The 16,612-nt window shown below is 45.5% G+C and overlaps 2 pseudogenes; both read left to right on the forward strand.

Annotated features, from left to right (window-relative positions):
• Nucleotides 1–10,387, forward strand: part of LOC129060662 (large ribosomal subunit protein eL8-like) — a 39,578-nt pseudogene extending 29,191 nt beyond the window's left edge.
• A 4,522-nt stretch (nucleotides 10,388–14,909) lies between these two features.
• LOC100455070 (ribosome biogenesis protein NSA2 homolog) lies at nucleotides 14,910–15,775 on the forward strand (annotated as a pseudogene).
• The last annotated feature ends 837 nt before the right edge of the window (nucleotides 15,776–16,612 follow it).

Below are 16,612 nucleotides of genomic sequence, written 5' to 3' on the forward strand. Positions count from 1 at the left end.
AGAATTTTGAAAAACTATGCACCTCCCTGTGTATTTTTTAGGTTGGCATCTAAAATTTGTCACCATAAGTTCAAATAATTGCACAAAATGTAATTTCTAACATAATGATATTTGAAAATAGAATGGTTCCAGCACCCTTTGGAATGATTCCAGTGACTGCTAAGCATTACTGGTATGGGATACCTGCTTCATAGAGTCATTATGCAGACTCAAGGGCTGAATAGAGGCACAGTGCCCAGCATATGATAAATACTATGTCTTTGCCATATGTGTGGGCATATAGAGAGGGAAAGAGATGGCAAGATGTTAGCAGTAAATCTTGGGGGGGGATTGTAGCAGATGATGTTGATGCTTCACCCCACATCCCCTCAGCTCCTGTTTGAGTTGACTCACAGCTGTGGTTCACAGTTTCGTTATGGGAAGACTTGACACCTCAAATGACGCATCTCACCACTTCTCTGCCAGAGGGCTTTCTCCAGCACAGGGAAGCGTGCAATACTGTTAGTGAGGCACAACCTGGAAACTGAGGCAATTGACTTTCTCAGGGTTGACTCTTAACCAATGGGGAGAGGAGCCAGTGGATAAAAGCTCCTGTCTCCCCATCCTCCGGTGAAACAACTGGGAAGCTTATCATGCTTGGTTTCCCAGAAGGTCCCCAGGATGGAGCCCTGGTGGCACACAGCGGTGACCACCTCAGGAATGCACATATTATTACTGTGTTTTCCTTTCCTGTCCCATGTCCTGCACCCTTTCACTTGTGCTTTCTGGGATCACCTCCCAAATAAACATCCTGTACCCAAGTTCTCTCAGGATCTCCTTTGAGGGAAACTCAACCCAGTCCAGGAGATACAGGGGTTCATTATAGTGTTCTTTCCATTTTTCTGTGGTTTGAAACTTTCCAAAGTAAACTTATAAACAGATTTGTTTACATATTTTAGAAGAGCAGCCCTACAGTATGTTTGGGAATCGTACCTGGCTGTGTGCTCCAGAACCTAGTCTGTGAACCTCCCAGAGATTCTGTAAACTACTGAGGATCCCTTAATCAGCTCATTTCTGCTTAAAAACAAATTGATATTGAATGGTTTTAGTAGCAAGAGGTATAGGAGAGGGATTCTGAATGGGGAATCCTTCCATCACTCAAGAGCAGCTAACTCCTCTCAGCCTCTTTACTATTCTTTTGGCTGCCATTAAAAAAAAAAATCATGGGCCGGGCGCGGTGGCTCCCGCCTGTAATCCCAGCACTTTGGGAGGCCGAGACAGGCAGATCGCGAGTTCAGGAGATTGAGACCATCCTGGCTAACACGGTGAAACCCCGTCTCTACTAAAAATACAAAATACAAAAAATTAGCCGTGTGTGGTGGCGGGCGCCTGTAGTCCCAGCTACTCAGGAGGCTGAGGCAGGAGAATGGCGTGAACCCGGGAGGCGGAGCTTGCAGTGAGCCGAGATCATGCCACCGCACTGCAGCCTGGGCGACAGAGCGAGACTCCATCTCAAAACAAAACAAAAAATCATGAGCATAGTGGCTTAGAACAGCACAAACTTACTATCTTACAGTTCTGCCATTCAGAGGTCTAACATGGGCCTCACTGGGCTAAAATCAAAATGTATACAGAGCTGCATTCTTTTCAGAGGCTCTAGAAAAAGCTTAGTTTCCTTGCCTCTGCCAGCTTCTAGAGGCTGCCTGCATTCTCTGGCACATGGCCCCTTTTGCCGTCTTCAAGCCAGCAATAGCGGATCAAGTCCTTTCAGTGTAGCATCTCTCCAATCCTCTCTTCTGCTTCCCTGTTCCACTTTTAAGCACTCATGATTATATTGGCCCCATCTCAAGATCAGCTGATGAGCAACCTTAATTTCCTTTTGCCAGGTGCAGTGGCTCACGCCTGTAATCCCAGCACTTTAGGAGGCCAAGGCAAAAGGATCACAAGGTCAGGAGTTCAAGACCAGCCTGGCCAACATGGTGAAACCCCCATCTCTACTAAAAATACAAAAGTTAGCCAGGCATGGTGGCACATGCCTGTAATCCCAGCTACTCAGGAGGCTGAGGCAGGAGAATTGCTTGAACCCAGGAGGCGGAGGTTGCAGTGAGCCAAGATCATGCCACTGCACTCCAGCCTAGGCGACAGAGCGAGATTCCGTCTTGAAAAAAAAACAATTTTTTTTTTCCTTTTACCGTGTCAGGTAATGAAGGAGTTCAGGAAATGCCATCCCCAAATACACCAATGTGTTACATTGATTACTTAGAGCTGGAGGTACTTGAAAAACAGCAAAGGCAAGGGGAGGCTTTTTCTTAACTCCCCATCTGTATAATACAGATCCTCAAAAAAGAACTCAGTTGTCACCAGTCCTCTCCCCAGGAGTTTTCATCAGCCAAGGAAGATTAATTAATTCATCACAAGAGAGAAAACAAGAAGCCAACACCACACCCAGCCAAGGGCCCATTCATTTTTATTCCAAAATCACTTACTGTCTTCTAAATTGCCTACATATCTCCTCCCCTCTCGCCTGTGAAGAGGGCATACAAGCTCCTAAACCCCACTGGTTTTGGGGGTATTCCCTTTTCTTTCCTGTGATGCCACGTGCACATGATACATTTGTATAACTTTTCTCCTGTTAGTCTGCCTGTTTTCAGCTCATTTCATGGACTCAGCTATGAAACCCTCAGAGAGTGGAGGGGAAGCCTTCCTCTCCTACAGTAGCATATTCACTAGTTCCAAGAATTAGAATGTGGGCCAGGTGTGGTGGCTCACACTTGTAATCCCAGCACTTTGGGAGCCAAGGCGGGTGGATCACTTGAGGCCAAGAGCTCGAGACCAGCCTGGCCAACATGGTGAAACTCTGTGTCTACTAAAAATACAAAAATTAGCTGGGCATGGTGGCACACACCTGTAATACCAACTACTCAGGAGGCTGAAACATGAGAATCTCTTGAACCCCGGAGGTGGAGGTTGCAGTGAGCTGAGATCATGCCACTGCACACAAGCCTGAGTGACAGAGTGAGACTCTGTCTCCAAAAAACAAAAAAGAATTAGAATGTGGACATCTTTGGGAGGGCCACCATTCTACCTGCCAGAACATCACAGCAGCCTGACCCTTATCTCACCCTTCTCAAGGATAAGAACACCTGGGAGGAAGCTGTGGGCTGTGGTTTCCCAAGCAGATAGGTTTGCAGAGGAAATGAAAACAGCCATCTACCAATGGCTTAAACAGGAACTCTTCTTTTTAGAGATAGGGGTCTCACTATGCTGCCCAGGCTGGTGTCAAACTCTAGCCTCAAGCCATCCTCCTGCCACTGCTTCACAGAGTGCTGGGATTACAGGCATAAACCACCATGTCTGGCCAGAACAAAAGCTCTTGCATGCTACAATAAGGAACAGCAGATAATGGCTTAGGACTCTGTTTGCAAATTTAGGCTTAAGTACAGAGACTTCTATTTTCCCAAGATTATGTCCCCTAAAATAAGAAAATCAGCTATTAATTCTTCAGTTCACAGAGTGTAATATGGGGTGTGTGTGTGTGTGTGTGTGTGTGTGTGTGTGTGTGTGTGTGTGTGTGTGTGTGTGTGTGTGTGTGTGTGTGTGTGTGTGTGTGTGTGTGTGTGTGTGTTTTAAATGCTGTCAACCCAGTTTTCAGGCCCTGTGTGTGTGTGTGTGTGTGTGTGTGTGTGTGTGTGTGTGTGTGTGTGTGTTTTAAATGCTGTCAACCCAGTTTTCAGGCCCTGGCTAGAGGTGGTCAGTTCCTCTTCTTAAGCAACCAGTTACCTCCACACCTCAACCATCTCCCTGACTGGGCCCTCACACTCTGGGCTACTACACACCCACCCTAACTGCCCTGGGCCAGGTGCCAGACAACAAGGGACAGCCCCTATGTCCCAGAACCCAGTGAAATTATTCAAATTAGCTAGTAGTAAGCCATGTTCCCCCACCTCCCACAAAGACCACAAGAAAAGGGTATTCCCACAGCCACCCTCTCTCCCCCTTTGCCACGTGACTCACCCGGGGCTTCACCTGAGTGGCCTTGTATGGAGTGCTGTTGCTCCCAAGGGAGCTGCAAGTGTAACAAAACTGTAAAACTCTGGTTTCTCTCTCTTGATCTGCACCTTCACTTAAGGTAGCATGTTTACAACACCGGGTACATGTGTTTGGTTTTTCTTTTTAATCTTTGATTTATTTTTTTTTCCTGAAAAGGGGCTCAGGGAGGACCTTTCTTAACCAGTTCAAGGCTAATTTTAATGTCAACAGAGGGAAGTCCAGAAAGGCCTGAGGCAACATTCTGCCTTCCTATCCTGATGCCCAGAATGTCCCTCCGCCGCCCCACCGCAGATGGCAGCAGAGACAGTCCAGGGAGGGACCCCACTGGAACACCATTTTTTATTTATTTATTTATTTTTAAGACAGGGTCACCCAGGCTGGAGTGCAATGGTGCCATCACAGCTCACTGCAGCCTCAACCTTCTGGACTCAAGCAATTCTCCCACCTCAGCCTCCCGAATAGCTGGGACTACAGATGCATACCACCATGCCTGGCTAATTTTTGTGTTTTTTTGTAGAGATGGGGTTTTGCCATGTTGCCTAGGCTAGTCTTAAATTCCTGGGCTCAAGAGATCCGCCAGCCTCAGCCTCCCAAAGTGTTGGGATTACAGACATGAGCCACCGCACCCTGCTTGTAACACTATTTCTTTGGAACTGTCTTTTGATTAATCCAAAAACAAGCCTGCAGGGTAGCAACATAAATTCTGACTGAAGAAAACTTCTCCTTCATGAATAACTGCTTTACAGCGAGTCTTTTCTCTCCCCAACAAAACCCCTGAATCTCCTATGCACTCCTAACACTAAACTGCCCCAAACTTGCAACCTGACTGCCCCATCTTAGGAGTCCAAGCCCGCAGTCCGCTATGCTGGACTGTCTCTACAGCACAATCTCCACACTTGGAGGAACAGAGAAGCTGGACCCACATGCAGATCTGGGCCAACAGCCCCCAAAATCGAAGCCCTCCTTGTGGACTCTCCCCTCTGCCCATCCCACCTGACTATCCCATTCTCCCTGCTTCTCTTCACCGCAGTAGCTTCTCATCTCCCATTTTTACTTGTTTTTTTTTTTTTTTGCCCATGCAAGTAAACGCTGCAGCAGGTTCCACCCCGGGGCACTCACCTAGGACATATAAAGATTAAAGTATTTTTGTTGTTGTTGAAACAGTCTCATTCTGTCACCCAGGCTGGAGTGCGGTGGCATGATCTCGGCTCACTGCAGCCTCCACCTCCTGGGTTCAAGGGACTCTCCTGCCTCAGCCCCCAGAGTAGCTGGGACTACAGGTGCCTGCCACCATGCCCGGCTAATTTTTGTATTTTTAGTAGAGATGGGGTTTCACCATGTTGACCAGGCTAGTCTCAAAACTCCTGGCCTCAAGCAATCCTTTTGCCTTGGCCTCCCAAAGTGCTGGGATTACAGGCGTGAGCCACTGCACCTGGCCGATTAAAGTATTTTCTTTCTCCTGGTGGAGGGAGATGATTTCATACCTATGAGGGTGAGGAGATGGAAAGTTTCTGACATTTTTGTCTTTTCCCTGCTCTGAAGGAGAAGTGGGTGCAGCTGTGCTGAGTTTGTTGCATTTGAGGGCTACTGTATACATTCCGATCAATTCTCTGAGTAATTTCCTTCCCCTCTTCATGTTTCCAGCTGAACTATTTGTCAACATTTCTTGTGGGAACTCCAGTGGTCTCTGTTGGAAGATGCATATATCTCTTTGTCTCTGCTATGGATTGATACTCATCTCGCTTCTTCCTCTAAGTCCAGCCCTGGGCTCCCAGCAACCATACATAGAGAGAGCCCTTCCCTCCCGCAGGCATCGTCTGTCCCAAGGACTGTTCCCAAAGCAAATCCCAGCCTGTGCTCTGTGCATTGTCCCTAACCCTCCCTGATCTGTGGGTATGAGATTTGGGCTCATTCATAGGGCAAGATCTTAGAATAAAGTAATGATAAAAGCTAATATACTTCAATATAATGTTTAAAAGCCAAATGAAAAGCCTGGTGTAAAATCTATACTAAAGAAACCTCTGGGCCTGGCGTGGTGGCTCATCCCTGTAATCCCAGCACTTTGGGAGGCCAAGGCAAAAGGATCACTTGAGGCCAGGAGTTTGAGACCAGCCTGGCCAACATGGTGAAACCCCGTCTCTACTAAAAATACAAAAATTAGCCGGGTGTGGTGGCACATGCCTGTAATCCCAGCTACTCAGGAGGCTTAGGCAGGAGAATGGCTTGAGCCCATCAGGCAGAGGTTACGGTGAGCCGAGCGCCCCACTGCACTCCAGCCTAGAGGACAGAGCCAACAGAGCAAGACTCTGTCTCAAAGAAGAAAAGAAACATCTGTTGCTTGAGCTCAGTTTAAATACAACAGTGTTCAAATGCAATTTCTAACTTTTAAAATGTTTCTTTCTTTCAAACACAGGATATGGGGCTTTTCTCTGGTTACTGAGTTACCCATTTCCCTGTTGGCTCTGGGTCACCAGGAAGGACCAGGAGTTCCTTCTCCTTCAGTCACTGTGGGTTTTTTTCTCGTAGTCCACAGCTCATATCCTCCTCCTCCTCTCCTCACCCATCCCTGCCCAGGCAGGAAGTCAGAGGTGAGTGTGGGAGGCACAAGAGGGGAGGGTAAGTTTACTTAAGGTTAAGAAGTAAGTTATTTGTGTGGACTGAATTTAGCTGGCTCTACTCACTAACTCTGTAACCTTGGATAAGTTAGCTTAATCTCTATAAGCCTCCGTTTTCTGCAAATTGAGGCCAATAGTAGTACTGACACTTTCTTCTGTACTAGTAATTTCTTTTTTTTTCTTTTTTTTTTTTTTGATATGCAGTTTTGCTCTTGTTGCCCAGGCTGGAGTGCAATGGCGTGACCCCGGCTTATTGCAACCTCCATCTCCCGGGTTCAAGCGATTATCCTGCCTTAGCCTCTGGAGTAGCTGGGATTACAGGTGCCCGTCACCACACCCAGCTAATTTTTTTTTTATTTTTAGTAGAGATGGGGTTTCTTTTTTTTTTTTTGGAGACAGAGTCTCACTCTGTCACCCAGGCTGGAGTACAGTGGTGCGATCTCAGCTCACTGCAACCTCTACCTCCCAGGTTCCAGCTATTCTGCCTCAGCCTCCCAGATAGCTGGGACTACAGGCATGTACCACCATGCCCTGCTAATTTTGTATTTTTAGTAGAGACGGGGTTTCACCATGTTGGCCAGGCTGGTCTTGATCTCCTGACCTTGTGATCCACTGCCTCGGCCTCCCATAGTTTTGGGATTACAGCTGTGAGCCACCATGCCCGGCCTGTACTAGTAATTTCTATATTATAATAATAATACTGATGTCATCTTTGTACTAATAATTTCTGTGCATTAATAATTTCTGTACTAATACAGATATAGTAAAATGTCTGTGGCACTAATAATTTAATAATAATTCTGCACAATTTCCTTTCTATACCAGAATACTAAAATTTTTTTTGCAAAATGAAGCTAATACAGAGTTATTCTGAATATTAGATGAGGAAAAAAAGCAGATAAAGCATTCAGAGTATAGTACATAGTACGTGGTTAATAAATGTTAGGTGCTATTATTATTAATGAGGACATATGTCCTCTAGTCATTCTGCCTGAGCCTTTGCACCTACAGAAACTTGTGAATAAAATCAAAACTGGCTTGTTTTCAGGTCTGTCTTAGGACAGAAAAGACAGTCCCTGTGAGTGATCTGTGGGGAGAGGAGAACATCCCCTTTCCCTGGGGCCTCTTCAGGGAGTCTGTGCACTACCTCTCCAGCTTGGAAAAGAATTTGTTCCTGCCAAGAAGAGAAATGGGGATGAAGGGGTTGGAATGGCCAAACACATGCTCATGAGGCAGGGGCTGTTGTTTTCTCTCTGGATAGAATAGGGATTTTTCTCAGAGGGACAGGGATGGTGATCAGGGAGGGAAGAAAGGGGACCAACTCTCGAGTTTGGGGTGGTAACTTCTGACTGTCCCAAAGAAAGGCATCTTCAGGCATAATGGAGAGTCAAGAGGCAGGAGAGTGAGAGCCCCAGTGTCACTGCACTGGACCCAGGCCTGGAGTAGAAACAAACATTCCAAACCTTGCATGGCTGTAAGTGGAATGAGTGGGTGTCTGGAGGAGGGAATAGGAGTATCATTTTCCTTGCTTCCTCTTTCAGGGAGGAGCCACCCGACTGGATAGAGATGAGCTGAATCACTTCAGGAAGGCCCTTTTGATGACGTTTTCATTTTTAAAATTATATTTAATTTTATTTTTAAAGATAAGTGCAGTAGCAAGAAGGAGGGAAAGAATAGAACAAGGTATTCTATCTGTAACTGACTGTGAACAATCAAAGGGAGATAACTCACTGCCTTCAGACCAGCCGGATTACATTTTTAAATCAGATTTTTAGGGCTTCATTTTGTTCTTGTATTTTATTTTTATTTATTTTTGTTTTTTTGAGACAGAGTTTTGCTTTTGTCACCCATGCCGGAGTGCAGTGGCTCAATCTCAGCTCACTGCAACCCCCGCCTCCCAGGTTCAAGCGATTCTCCTGCCTCAGCCTCCTGAGTAGCTGGGATTACAGGCATGCACCACCAGGCCCAGGTAATTTTTTATATATTTAGTAGAGACGGGGTTTCACCGTGTTAGCCAGGATGGTCTCGATCTCCTGACCTCGCGATCTGCCTGCCTTGGCCTCCCAAAGTGCTGGGATTACAGGTGTGAGCTAATTTTTGTATTTTTAATAGAGATGGGGTTTCACCATCTTTATTAAACATGGTTTCACCATGTTGGCCAGGCTGGTCTTGAACTCTTGACCTCAGGTGATCCACCAGCCTCAGCCTCCCAAAGTGCTGGGATTACAGGTGTGAGCCACTGTTTTTTTATTTTAAATGGAGCCATCCTTGAAATTATTTGGAGTTAAAAGTTCCATGAATTAAAATCAATTATTTCAAATATTTTAAGAAGTAAGACAAAAACAACAACAACAATAAAACCACAGTCACCTCCACCCTGATTTTCTGCTTTCAGCCTGGTAGTGCCTGATCTCTGTCCTCAGAAGCCTGGAATAGTTACCAAACAAAAACTTTTTTTTTTCTCTCCTTCCTCCCACCACCCAAGATGCCAAAAGGAAAGAAGGCTGAGGGGAAGAAGGTGGCTCCAGCTGCTGCTATTGTGAAGAAGCAAGAGGCCAGGAAAGTGGTGAATCCCGTGTTGAAGAAAAGGCCTAAGAATCTTGGCATTGGACAGCACATCCAGCCCAAAAGGGACCTCACTTGCTTTGTCAAATGGCCTCGCTTTATCAGGTCGCAGTGGCAAAGAGCCATCCTCTACACATGGCTGAAAGTGCCTCCTGCAATGAACCAGTTCCCCCAGGCCTTGGACCCCCAAAGAGCTACTCAACTATAATACGTAAGCTGGCCCACCAGTACAGACCAGAGACAAAGCAAGAGAAGAAGCAGAGGCTGTTGGCCTGGGCTGAGGAGAAAGCTGCCAGCAAAGGGGACGTCCCCACTAAAAGACCACGTGTCCCTCGAGCAGGAGTTATCACCATCACCACCTTGGTGGAGAACAAGAAGCCTCAGCTGGTAGTGACTGGACATGATGTGGATCCCATCGAGCTAGTTGTATTCTGCCTGCCTGCAGCCTCAACCTTCTCATCTGGAAAGTGGGTGATGATAGTGCATATCTCTGTGTTGTAAAATAAAGGTCCCTGACTGCATTATCAAGGGGAAGGTAAGACTGGGACGTCTAGTCCACAGGAAGACGTGCACCACTGTCACCTTCACACAGGCTAACTCGGAAGACAAAGAAGCTTTGGCTTAGCTGGTGGAAGCTGTCAGAACCAGTTAGAATGGCAGATACGATGAGCTCCATCATCACTGGGGAGGCAATGTCCTCGCTCCCAAGTCTGTGGCTCTCATTGCCAAGCTGGAAAAGCCAAAGGCTAAAGAACTTGCCATCAAACTGGGTTAAATGTACGCTGCTGAGTTTTCTGTACATAAAGATAATTAATACAAATTCTCCTGCAGAAACAAAAATACTTTCCTTCCAGACATCTTGCAGAAGTGGAGTTACAATACCTTCCTTCTTGTGCTAAGCCAATGCACACCTCTGAACTGAATGTTGAGAACTGAGCTGAATAGTCTTCACAAAACAAATGCAGCTTGTAGTAAAAGATCATACAGGATGATTTCATTTCTCTATAAACAGCGAATTTATAGAGATAGACAGTAGATCAGCGGTTGCCTAGAGCTGGGGGTAGCAGTGGGTATGAACCAAAAATGGACATAAGGAAGCATTTTGGGGTAGTGGAAATGTTCTAAAACTGGCTTGTGGTAATGGTTGCACAACTCTGCAAACTTACTAAAATCATCGAATTGTACACTTGTAATGGGTGAATTTTATGATATGTAAATTTGCCTTAATAAAACTGATGTTGTTTTAAAGTTAGCGTAGGTAACTGATTTAAATTGGTATGCCAAATAACACTGGTTAGTATCTACATTAGGACCCTGACTCCACTGCTCACAAACCATGTGAAATGAAATTTTCATATCCCCCAGCCTCAATCTCATCTGTAAAGTGGGTGATGATGGGCGTGTCTCATAAAGCATAATGCCAATTAAATGAGATAACTTACAGATTCTTAACGCATTATATTTTTCCTTAGAAATGAGAATGTGAGCAGGTAGGGAGGTGGGAGTGTTGATCCTTTCTTGGTGACTTGGTGGGGGAAGGTCATTCCGAATTTTTCAATGAGAATGATCTGGAAGGAGCATGCTCTAGCACTGTCTTTCAGACTCTCAGACCCACCCATTCCTCTGTGCCCAGTGGTTTCACATTTCCACTTCTGGGTCAAGTTGCAAGGATACAAGGAATAGTATTTGTTATCAAGCAGAAGGAGTGAGTGCAGTCCTGCAGACTGCAGGAGCTCCAGGCCCCTAGGTGACTGTTCCAGACTGGCTGCCCTAGGAGATGCTCTAAGGGAGACATAATCGGGCAACTGAATGTGCAACATGGGTCCCTAATGTCCAGATAAGCCCAGGAAAGTCAAGGCTGGCTATTGGGAGCAAAATGAGATAACTCGAAAGAGGCAGTGTGGGAGAAAGAGGGATGGGCCCAAGGCCACTTGGGAGGGCTTGTCCTCTCCTTGTGTGTGGAGTGCACTTTATGCTGAAGTTTTTAGGGACATGGGATGGACAGGATGAAGTAGCAATTATTACTATTATTATTATTATTATTATTATTATTTTCGATGAAGTCTCACTCTGTTGCCCAGGCTGGAGTGCAGTGGCATGATCTCGGCTCACTGCAGCCTCTGCCTCCCGGATTCATGCAGTCCTCCCCACTCCTCCCAAATAGCTGGGATTACAGGCATGCACCACCATGCCTGGCTAATTTTTGTATTTTTAGTAGAGAGGGGGTTTTGCCATGTTGTCCAGGCTGGTCTTGAACACCTGACCTCAAGGGGTCCACTTGTCTCAGCCTCCCAAAGTGCTGGGATTACAGGCGTGAGCCACGGAGCCCGGCCTAATTCTTAGCGGAAAGAGGCATACAGTTGTATTTTTTGTATCCTCACAAACCCCTCCCACTCTGTACTTGGCAGGCTGGCCTGTTCATTCATTCATCCCACATACATATGACCAAATTCCTGCCCTCACAGACCTTATATTGTAGTGGAAGACAGATCATAAAGAAATAGTCAAATGACTCTATAACCTAACTGCTAACAAGGAAAGGATGTGGAGGAGGTGAGATGGCTTAGACTGAGGGGTCAGGGAAGACTCTGAGGAAGTAACATGTTAGCAGGGCTTTGAGGGAGCAAAGGAAACAAAGGTTGGAAGAAAGAGCACTTTTGACAGAAGAGAACATCCAAGGCCCTGGGCTTGGTGTCAGCTATGTGTGTTCAAGGAGCACAAAGAAGCCAGTGTAGCTGGGACAGAGTGAGAGGGAAGCAGGGTGGTAGGAGATTATTTCAGGATGAGGGTCAGGGCCCAGACCTATTGGCTTTACTGGCCATCAGAAACACATGGATTTCATTTCAGATGTGATGAAAAGCCATTGGAAGAGTTTTGAACAGGATAGCAAGTGATCTGATCTTGAGGTTATTCCAGCTGTTGTGAAGAATATGGGCTGGGCATGGTGGGTAACACCTGCAATCTCAGCACTTTGGGAGGTCAAGGTGGGAGGACCACTTGAGACCAGGGGTTGGAGGCCAGCCTGGGCAACATAGTGAGACTCCATCTCTACAAAAACTACAAGAATGAGGTGGGTGTAATGGTGCATAAATGTTGTCTTATTCAGGAGGCTGAAGTGGGAGGATTGCTTGAGCCCAGGAGTTTTAGGCTACAGTGAGCTATGGTCGCTCCACTGCACTCCAGCCTGGGCAACGGAGTGAGACCTTGTCTCTAAAAAAAACCCAAAGAATGTATAGGAACCTACTCACCAAACTACTACGGGATTCCACAACAAAGTGAACAGCCCCTTCTACCTGAGAAAGTCTCATGGCCTTGTCTAAGGTGGGAAGAAATACGGGCTATGGACTTTGAATTGCCAGAATGAGGAGATGGGTCTGTCCTCCCCTTTTCTTTTCCTTATGGATCTTCTCTTTCCCATTTAGGCCTCGTGCATGGATGTGTTTCCCTCTCCTTTTTTGCCCTGAGAATCAGTGGGTTTGTTTGTGGAGGTTTACCTTTAGAAACAATTCAGGCCAGGCACAGTGGCTCACACCTGTAATCCCAGCACTTTGGGAGGCCAAGGCAGGCAGATCACGAGGTCAAGAGATCGAGACCATCCTGGCCAACGTGGTGAAATCCTATCTCTACTAAAAATACAAAACTTAGCCGGGTGTGGTGGCGCAAGCCTGTAGTCCCAGCTACTCAGGAGGCTGGAGCAAGAGAATCGCTTGAACCTGGGAAGTGGAGGTTGCAGTGAGCTGAGATCGTGCCACTGCACTCCATCCAGCCTGGGCAACAGAACAAGACTCTGCCTCAAAAAAAAAAAAAAAGAAAAAAGAAAAAATAATTCAGTCCCCATCAGTTATCTGCCATTGAGTCTTGAAATCACTGGAAAAAAAAATATTTATTAAGATTTGGAAGAATTTTGCAATTTATAGTGTTTTAACCCAAAAGAAATCAATTATCTCCCTGTGTGCCATGAATGCTAATTCTCTTTGTTTTTTTAAAACATCTTTTCAACTCTAACCAGATCTCCACTGCCTGAATTGAAAGAAGACCCTAGATAAGGCTTTCTAGCCAGAGAACACTTCCATAAAATAACCAGAAGAACTAGGGCACAGAGAGGCTGTACTCATCTGCTCGGGCTGCCATAACAAAGCGTACTGTCGTCAGAGTGTCTTAAACAACACAAGTGTATTTTCTCATAGTTCTAGAGGCTGGAAGTCCAAGACCAAGGTGCCAGTGGGACTGGGTTCTGGTGAGACCCCTCTCTGCTTGCAGACAGCCACCTTCTCACTGTGTCCTTGCGTGCCCTTATCTCTGTGCTTGGTTGCTGAGGGAACTTGGATGTCTCTCTCTTCTTTTAAGAACACTAGTCCTATCTAATTAGGACTCCAGTCTTATGACCTCATTTAACCTTAATTTCTTCTTTAAATGCTGGATCTCCAAATACAGTCATATTGGGGGTTAGGGCTTCAACATATGAATGTGATGGTGAGGGGTCGGGGGCGTAGCACACTTCATAACGGAAGTTCTCAATAAATGTTCAGTGAAGATATGGGTAAATGAATGGATTTTGTCCGGACACCCTGAAACTATCAGAGGATGAAGCATGAAATAAAGACAGTGGCTCAGGCAGAGAAATTATAGACCCATGAACTAAATGACCCAGAACCTACATAAATCACTAGTGTTCCTCTATGTCAGCAGTAACCCTCTAGAAAATGCAATAACAATGTTCACTGTAGTAACAACAACCATAATATCTCAAATTTTACCTAACAAAGAATATATATAAGACCCCTAGGAAGATAATTTAGAAATGCTATTAAACTGCATTTTAAAAGGAGTAGAGGCCGGGTGTGGTGGCTCACACCTGTAGTCCCAGCACTTTGGGAGACCAAGGCAGGTGGATCACTTGAGGCCAGGAGTTTGAGACCAGCCTGGCTAACATGGTGAAACCCCATCTCTACTGAAAATACACACACACGTGCACACGCACACACACACACACACAAATTAGCCAGGCTTGTTGGCACATGCTTGTAATCCCAGCTACTTGGGAGGCTGAGGCAGGAGAAACACTTGAACCCAGGAGGCAGAGGTTGCAGTGAGCCAAAATCAAGCCACTGCACTCCAGCCTGGGAGACAGAATGAGACCCTGTCTCAAAATAAAAATAAAAATAAATAATAATAATTTTAAATATCCTTCTAGCCAAGCCAAGCACATCTAAGGAACTAATTTGGCCTGTGAGCACTAGTTTGTAACTCGTGGTGAGTATAATAGGTATGAGGCTTGTTTCTAGACGTAGGAGTGTGGAATGGCAGAAGAATGCAAGCAGACCCTCCCCGTTCCTCTCACCCTTACCTCTCCACCTCTCTACAGGCAGCTTCCTAAGGTCCTGGACCTTCAGATCCTTGCTGGAGTTGGAGGCAGAAATGTTCTGGGTCTGCAAAACAGTTAAGGGATATTAAGGAATATTAAGATAGCCATCCCCCAAACCAGGGCATCCTCCTAACATTATCCACAGCTCATCAGTAACATGCGGGAGAGAAATTTGGGTTTATTACTTTATAGCAGTATAAAGCAGTAGCAAAGTTAATACAAAATCACTTTCCTTTTGGGCCTGCATGGCGTCAGCTGATGGGTCTCTGAGACCCAAAAATTGAGAGAGCTTTTGCACCCCAGGGGCTGCTCCTAGTGGCTCTGCAGCCGTCACCATGTTACAGAACAAATATACTGAATTACACCATAAACGCTATGGATACTGTTTGGATTATCATGAGAACAAGAGAAAGAAGGAAAGTGGAGAGGCTCATGAATGTTCCAAGAAAGCAAAGAAAATGATTGCTCTGAAGGCTAAGCTTTACCATAAACAGCGCCATGCTGAGAAAATACAAATGAAAAAGACTATCAAGATGCATGAGCAGAGAAACACCAAACAAAAGAATGATGAAAAGCCTCCACAGGGAGCAGTACCTGCCTATCTGCTGGACAGAGAGGGACGATCTCGAGCTAAAGTACTTTCCCGTATGATCAAACAGAAACAAAAAGATAAGGTGGGAAAATGGGAAGTCCCTCTGCCTAAAGTACGTCCCCAGGGAGAAACAGAAGTATTAAAAGTTATTCAAACAGGAAAGAGAAAGAAGAAGGCATGGAAGAGGGTGGCTACTAATGTCTGCTTTGTTGGAGATGGCTTTACAAGAATACCACCTAAATATGAAAGATTCATCAGGCCAATGGGCTTGCGTTTCAAGAAGGCCCATGTAACACATCCTGAACCGAAAGCCACCTTTTGCCGACCAATACTTGGTGTAAAGAAGAACCCCTCGTCCCCACTGTAGACAGCTTTGGGTGTTATTACCAAAGGTACTGCCATGGAGGTAAATGTGAGCGAATTGGGCCTTGTGATGCAAGGAGGCAAAGTTATTTGGGGAAAATATGCCCAGGTTACCAACGATCCTGAAAATGATGGATGCATAAATGCAGCCTTACTGGTTTGATGGCAATTTCATATATAATTATTGAGGACTACACACCAATTGAAAAAACTGCCATTACTGTGATGTTTCTGAATACTACCAAACAGCCATGCATGTCTGCAGTCGTCAAGAGATTTATTAAACTGTAAACATTAAAATGGAAAAAAATACAAAATCATTATAAAAACAATAATCCTTTAGGACTCTAACATCAAACATTCCTCTTATCTGCAAATATTAGAAAAGATCACTTTCCCTTTAAATATGCAAAGAGAAAATGTTTCCAGAATTACTCTGAATCCTTTGTAGCCCTTTAAGCTGGAAGGATCACCCTACTAAAAATGCATCAATAGAGACATTAATCAAATAACCAGTGAATGTAAAAGTATAAACCAACATGTGTATTAAAGGAAAGAAATGTAGGGAATGTGTAAGGATTTTTAGCAGACTGGGAGTTTAGATGTCCCCCCAGAAAGCAACTGGCACTGACAACAGAAAGAGACTGGGATTCACTGGGAGAAGAAAAGAGCATTGCAGCTTGGAACAGCCCTGAGGCCAAAAGGAGGACAGAGCATTGTCAAAAGTCAGCCAAGGTGGCTGGAGTGAAGGGAGCAAGTGAAGAAATGATGCCTGATGAAGCAGGAGGGGTGTGGACCGGAGTGATTAGAGCTGTGTAGACTGCAGTTAGCCATCCTAGGGTTTTAAGAGGTAGAGAAGGAGGATCATGATCAACCTTATGCTGGAGATGATGACACTGGCTGTGGTGTGATTCATGGGGTAGGTGGGTCTGAGCGGGCGCAGGGCAACCAGACTTGCAACCACTGCTGTGATCGGGAGAGGATGATAGTAGCTTGGACTAGCGTGGGAGGGCAGTGGATGTGGAGAGGAGTAGGCAGAAGTGCAAACTATTGAGGAGGTAAAATTATTAGACACATGAGTGG

This window comes from Pongo abelii, chromosome 6 (genome assembly GCF_028885655.2).
Source record: "Pongo abelii isolate AG06213 chromosome 6, NHGRI_mPonAbe1-v2.0_pri, whole genome shotgun sequence".
NCBI lineage: Eukaryota > Metazoa > Chordata > Mammalia > Primates > Hominidae > Pongo > Pongo abelii.